The 7,401-nt window shown below is 38.9% G+C and overlaps 1 long non-coding RNA gene across 1 annotated transcript in view; it reads left to right on the top strand.

Annotated features, from left to right (window-relative positions):
• Positions 1-185: 185 nt before the first annotated feature.
• The window catches only part of LOC134190502 (uncharacterized), a 7,832-nt gene continuing 616 nt past the window's right edge, over positions 186-7,401 (top strand). Inside the window, exons 1-2 of the long non-coding RNA XR_009971641.1 lie at positions 186-249; positions 324-397. This is a non-coding gene — a long non-coding RNA (uncharacterized LOC134190502). The remainder of the gene's footprint in view (positions 250-323; positions 398-7,401) is intronic.

The following is a 7,401-nucleotide window of genomic DNA, read 5'->3' as shown; positions in this document are numbered from 1 at the left end:
GTATCGTTTTCAAAGTGCAGTGTGGACGCTCGCTATCCCGATCGGATCGCGATCGAACAAATTTTTTTGGGGTTTACTTCACACGCACATCCCGGATATATAGCCCGGATAAGTTTAACTTGCACGTGCACGGTAGACCATTCTCACGTGCACGCATGGCTCACGATCGTTATTTAGTAGTTCGAAATGTGTTGTTATGCTAACAGATCGTGGGAATTGCGCTTTCTCTGCGAGCAGCTACCACACTGAGTAAGCAACAGTGGCAGTGAAAAGAGAGCCCCAATACGGGGAATGTTGGTTGCTACAAACCGTTTTCTTTGCAGAAATCGACTTTCTCGAGAAACTGTTGACTCCAGAAAAGCTTTACGTGATGCAGTTATTATACAAGACGGCAGAGGTTTGTACATTTTGCTAATTAATTGCTATTAGTTGATGAACTAATTATTAATTTATTAGAATAAAGTATTTAGTAACATTAAAACACAATTTATGTATTTATGGTAGTATTTTAACCTTAAATATGATTTGATAAATAGTAATTTATAATTTATAAGTGTGTATATACAGTAGTGGACAAAAATATTTGCTGGGCAAGAAATTTCAAGGGCTTTTCAGTATGTCTGTGTTTGGGTGGAAGCACAAAATACTAATAAAGCGACTTCTTGGTCAATGTTTGTCATGCAATGCCAAAATAAATGGAGACTAACTGGTATAGAATTGAGTCTAAATCAGTTGGTTGTTGCAATTTAAGATTATAGTTACAACCTAGTTAAAAGCCGATTAAGTTTGCATTACAACTTATCAAAGCATATTCAATGCAAACAATATTCCAATCTTTGAAACCAACTAACTTATTCATTTGTGCTCATATCAGCACTTATTTTTATTCTGTAGGCCAGAGTATGATGAAAAATCAACAAAAAACTACCAGGCAAATACTTTTGTCCACTACTGTATATACTAGTAACTATTGCAGAAGAACCTGTTTATTAATTGCGTACTCTACTGTTACCGCAATTAATTTGTTTGCATAAGAAATGTATGGCAAACAGACAGGATTACAGGAAGTTGTTGATCTGGACAGTCTGTTGCCACAGAACACAGTTTTTCATTAGCCTAAAATACATAGAATCAATCCATGATTTGTTTTAACAATAAATTTAAAACACACACAATGAAGATGCCTATTTTTCTAGTGGGTGCACAGTTTGCTGGACATAAAACAGGAATGACTTGTTCTGAACACTCATTCTGAACACTACCTACAATCTGTTCCTCTCTTTATATCAAGGAATATGAACATAGACAGTTTATGCAACTCAAAAAATCTTGTATCTTTGTACAGTTTAGATGGCATTAGGGGTATTTGTTTTCAAACTTATTGTCAGATTGTGGTTTCTCTTTGCTCTCTGGTGGATTCGTTTGGGGATAATGTTTCTGTTGAATATGTTGGTTGTAGCTTTGGCTTTCATGAACAAACTTGGACGTCCTGCTGATGCTGGACGGGTAGAAAGGACTTGAAGTGTCGTCTAGCTACAGCAGTAGGTTGCACTCGAATCTTTTTCTTTTGTTTTCTGACTTCCACCTCTTTACCAAACATATGTAGAGCAGAAAGCGGTCGCTGCTGTGTACCAGGTGAATGGATTCCTTTGCCTCGTAGTTTCCAATAATTGGAACAAAACCTTTCTACTGCAACTATGAAGCTGTCTGTGACACGACTTTTATGTAGCCCTTCCTTGATATCTTTAGTGACCTGTAGTACTCTTTCAATGACGTCCCTTGACTTTTCATAGCTTCCTCTGTTAATTGGTTGTGCTTGATCTCTTTGAAATGTATTGCTAAAATCAATGTTGTCGTCAGCTGCAGTTGCCACTTTAGTTGTATCACAGGAACAAGGGGCAATTTTTTCAAAGGAACGTTTGATATCTTCATCAGACCAATTCACACTGATTGAAAGAGACTTTAGATGTTATTCTTCTGCTCTTTGGTGGACACTATTGTAAAAGGAAATGGGTTGGCAGTGTTGTCCTAATGCCACTGCTGCAAAAAGCTGACGGCCTTGAGGCGAATACGTTGGGATAGTATTGACACTGCTTTTGCGATACTTCATTGCTGCTGCAAATTGGTGTTTGCAAGGTTGACTTTGCATTCCGATGGGACAGGTGCACTCACCCAGTTGTAAGTCTACTATCCACGTTCTATTCTTATCTGACTGACTCATAACAGTGTAAACGTCTGGGTCATCTGTTGCAACAATGTCGTCAGATGGAATGGCGTGTGCTTTCACTCCTGTCACAGTAAATCTTGTAAAGACAAAATGATCTAATCTGTTTGTGGCAACAGATAATAAACGTCGCTGGTAATACAGTTTGAGAACCTGTGTGAGAAGATTGAACATTTGTACCGCATTCCAAGCTTTATTCCTTTGGAAAAGGATGTCTTTTATGATGCGTATGCTAGTCTCTGAATAATTGTTAGTATAGTTGCCTCGTGTGGGAAAGTTCTTTCGGAAACACACAGCCCATTCTTTCCTTCGTTGCCAGTAATCACCTAGTCTCTTTTTGAATGTCTGAAAAGGGCTTTTGTCTACTTCACGTTTGATTTCAGTCAATGCTTGCTCACTTGAGGCATAAACAAGTCGTTTTGTTAGTGCCATACAGGTAATTCTGTTTGTGCCACAGATACCAGAATTTGAGCTTCAAAACCATCTCCATGTACTTTGTAAAAATGAAAGACACATAGGTGTAATTCCGCTTGAGGCCATGTACTGTTTAGAGCAATGCGTTCGCTTGCACAGTCATCTGTCAATAGTGTTAGTGGTCCAAGATTTGGGCCTCTTCCAAAAAATACACACTTGGGCAGTATGTGGCACAGTGCTGTAAACCCTGCTGCAAGGTAACAGCATCTTCACTGGATGTCATAACTGCAGCAAGTGGTAGAGCTCCTACAGATGTGCCGCAGCTAAGTATGAACACAGCTGTGTTCAAGTTATCAAGACTGGCTGTTGAGTCACAAAAGACTAGCTCTGCACTTTGTCTGACCATTTCATGGACTCTGGCCACGAGAGGAGTGACTGGAGCTAAAAGGAAGGGCATGGCATCAGTCTTTCTGGTCTTTGGTTTAGGTTCATCCGTATTCATTGCAGCTGTTCCTTCATAAGATTGAAGAAATACTCGCCCACCCTCTTTCTCATGTTTCTTGTTGTATCGTTGTACTTCTTCGAGCAGTCGCTCAAACACTGCCTCTCCATTTTCTGGTCCAATGTTGTCTGATCGCCATTTTCTAAATAGGCGTTGAACGTCTTGTACATTTGGGTTTATGGCTCTGTCTGTAAGAGTTCTCTCAACTTCTCGTGGATCACTCTTCAGTTGGAGCTGGGTCAAGTATTCATGTCTTGCAGAGGCAGCACAGCTGCCAGACTCAAAGAGACTAATGTACCCTTTTTTCACAGCTTCTGTGACTGGTCTAAAGCTGAGCGCATGGCCACTGTGGATTGAGTGGTTATGTGTGTACTTCAGATCGATAAGGCAAGGATATTCAGGGTGGTCTGAGATTTTAGATGCTTCAGGTGGGTATACCCTAACTATTAAACTGCTAGGACACATTGACTTTTTGTCTTGTGTGGAACAATGTATGGTGGTTTTCTTTAGTTTACACTTGCTTTCTGTGGACATTTGTGACAGAGTTTTCTGTTTCCTGTAATGATGACAATGACGAACAGTTTTAAAAAGGAGCCGTCGTCCTTTTACTTTGAAACCATTAGTGATTTGATAGGTGGTTTTTGAAACCTCTTCAAAATGTTTAATCCACTGGACAGCTGCAGTTTCACAATTGGCACTTGTCCATGCTTCTAAAGTAAGTTGCTTGTTTCAACTCCTAGGAAGGTTTTCGATTCATGCTGACAATAGAAGTCAACAAAATAGTTGTACTGCTGAGGGAGCAAGGGTATAATACTGGTAGGGAGGCTTGAATCAGATTTGCATTCGTGTTTGGCATCAAGTGAGTGCTCTAGATTGGCTTCACTGGTAGTTTGAAATTGTTGAAATGTGTCTGTGCTTAAAGTGCATCTCTTCACATAAACTGACTGTTGTTCTACAGCAGGCATGGAGGTTTCACTGACATTGTCAGCTTCTGTACTCTGTGAATGACTCTCATTAGAAGTGCACCAGGTTACATTAGACAAGAAAGGATTCCTCTTGCCAGCTGAAACGGCCTTAGCGAGAGTAAAGTTTTTTCTACCAACTTTGTTTGCTTTGTCAGGCATATAGCAGGAGGGCCGATCAGTAGTTGCTTTGCATGGTGAAGCTGCTGAAGAGTTGCATTTTTCTTTTGAAACTTTGGTCTTTAATGTTTTACTCAAACTTAAGCAAAGCTTCCGGCGTTCAGGTTGCTTGAGATGGTGGCTTTGGATTTGCTGAGACTGCAAGTTTTCATCAGCTAATATGGACTTATCTATGATATTTGAAATTTTAATTTGATCAGAAAGCAGCCATACTGCCAAGGTATTTCTTTGGTAGTGAGCATAATGGCTTGGTTGAAGGTAAAGTTTGAGTTTTGCTTTGTCACAATAGAAGGACAGCTGTGGTGAACAGATGTATGCCCACAGATTCTCTGGAGAAAATGTTGCAACTGCCACAAAAACAAAGGCAATAACCCCACAAAGAGAAGAACATGTTTGTATTGGGAAATTTTGCAATGCCTTGAGCATGCATGTTTTCCATCTTTGTCAAATGTCGGCCTATGCATAGGAATCAAATCATGAATATCCACTCTTTCACCTAAGGCAGTGCTTAGATAGTCCAGTGTTTGTATTAGTTCTACCAACAAGTTGCTAGGAACTGGGTATCCCAATGGGTCACCATAGAAGGAAGCTTTTGAATTCAAATCTAAAGCAACCACTGTCCAATGATTCCCACTGATCAATGTATTTGATGCAACAGAAGATCCAGTTATGGCATCAATTTGTACGTTGACAATCAGGAATATAAGTCTAATCTTCTTTCTGTTGTTCAGAGCTGATGCTATGGATTTGTTCAACGTGAATTTGCAAACTTCAGATAGCACAAGGCAAAGACAATCTTGTGATGAGCGATTGAGAAGCGATGCCATACCTTCAAGCAGTGTGTCAGGCAACCATCTGTCACATGCCAGTCTAGAAATTTGGTAGCTAGTCACGTCACCAAATGCCAAAGCAGAGGCTGGCTTGTGTGACAGAATTTGTTGAAATTGCTGTATCTTGCTCAAGTTCAAGAGTTCAAGATTCAAAGTGTCAGGAATGTGACAGACCTCGTTGAACCACTTGTCTTCTTGAATAACCTGTGGGAGGACAATACTTAGACAGGAGTATGGACATTTAATTAATAAACAAACTCATTCAACTCAAAGTATTTTTGTTACTTTACTGCAGCTAAGTGGCAGAGTATTAATAATCAACATTTGTAGTTGTGAATTTAGTTAACATGAGTACTGGTGAGCTAATATAATTTGTGGTATTCTGGACAGGAACAAACCCCCATGCATATTGGTTAATACCTGTCTAAACAAAATAGTGTAGGGACACTTTAACTAGGTTGTAACTATAATCTTAAATTGCAACAACCAACTGATTCAGACTCAATTCTATACCAATTAGTCTCCATTTATTTTGGCATTGCATGACAAACATTGACCAAGAAGTCGCTTTATTAGTATTTTGTGCTTCCACCCAAACACAGACATACTGAAAAGCCCTTGAAATTTCTTGCCCAGCAAATACTTTTGTCCACTACTGTATATACACACTTATAAATTATAAATTATTTATCAAATCATATTTAAGGTTAAAATACTACCATAAATACATAAATTGTGCTTTAATGTTACTAAATACTTTATTCTAATAAATTAATAATTAGTTCATCAACTAATAGCAATTAATTAGCAAAACGTACAAACCTCTGCCGTCTTGTATAATAACTGCATCACGTAAAGCTTTTCTGGAGTCAACAGTTTCTCGAGAAAGTCGATTTCTGCAAAGAAAACGGTTTGTAGCAACCAACATTCCCCGTATTGGGGCTCTCTTTTCACTGCCACTGTTGCTTACTCAGTGTGGTAGCTGCTCGCAGAGAAAGCGCAATTCCCACCATCTGTTAGCATAACAACACATTTCGAACTACTAAATCATGATCGTGAGCCATGCGTGCACGTGAGAATGGTCTACCGTGCACGTGCAAGTTAAACTTATCCGGGCTATATATCCGGGATGTGCGTGTGAAGTGGACCCCCCCAAAAATATGCGCGATCGGATCGCGATCCTTTCTGGTCTGGTGTGGACAGGCCTCTAGATACATCACATGTAACAGTGTAGTAAAGGATTGATCATACTGTAGTACGGAACGTGTGAGTAGTTGGCTGTAGGTGGCATTCAACTCTTGCAGGTATTTCTTGGTTGTCTAGTACACACAATCCCTAGCTACTGTTTAAAATACAAAAGGATGGGGCAACGTAACTTTGTGACGCTTTCTCGTCGCAGTTTGGTCACTTGCACGAATCTTTCCTCTAGTGATCTGTAGTCGGACACAGAAACGATTTTTTCGAAGTAGATCTTATAATGAAACTTGGTTATGGGGACGAGAAATTTGAGGTTCGTGAGTACAGATATATATATATATATATATATATATATATATATATATATATATAATATAAATATACCAAGAGCCAGATGGATTGCCCTTTATGACCATGCTCCTTTATGTTATGCGACCCGGATTAGAAGCCCCGCTATGCTCAGCAATAATTTTTATATATTTTTTGAAATTATTTTCCGTTTATTTAGTATTACTTGGCTATATTCAACTGTACGTCGTTATGAGTTGTGGACATGCATGCACCGAATTGTATACTATATGTGGCAAATCAATTTTTGTGTGAAATTATACACATATACATAATACATACATTTTTTGTTTTGTTAAAAGCCCATAAGACTCAGTGATAATATGGATTACATTGAAACTAGTATACTACAATTTTCGTTCCACTAATTGTAACTGATAAATATGTGTTGCCACTATTGCTTGAGGCTGCAGTGTCTGTCTCTTCGTATAGTAAGTTGTTAGCAGCACACCGACGAGAATCTTTTCTCTTCGGCTTTTTGATGGAAAAATTTGCTTGAAAATGTTGGTATTTGTTGATATTCTTACACCATGCTGACAAAGATATTTTTGTGCAATTCGTAGAGTATCCTGCCATTTGCAGCAGTCAGTGAAAACATGGTCAAATGTATCTTTTTACGTGTTGCAGGCCAAACACATCTCATCGTCACTTAGACCACAGATAAAAAGTTTGTACTGAGCTGGCAATACCCTTTGCAACATTTTCCAGAATGTGTCTTTTTGATATGACGTCACTGAATTCACT

Source organism: Corticium candelabrum, chromosome 15 (assembly GCF_963422355.1).
Source record: "Corticium candelabrum chromosome 15, ooCorCand1.1, whole genome shotgun sequence".
Taxonomy (NCBI): Eukaryota; Metazoa; Porifera; class Homoscleromorpha; order Homosclerophorida; family Plakinidae; genus Corticium; species Corticium candelabrum.
This window is presented reverse-complemented; position numbering and strand designations above follow the sequence as displayed.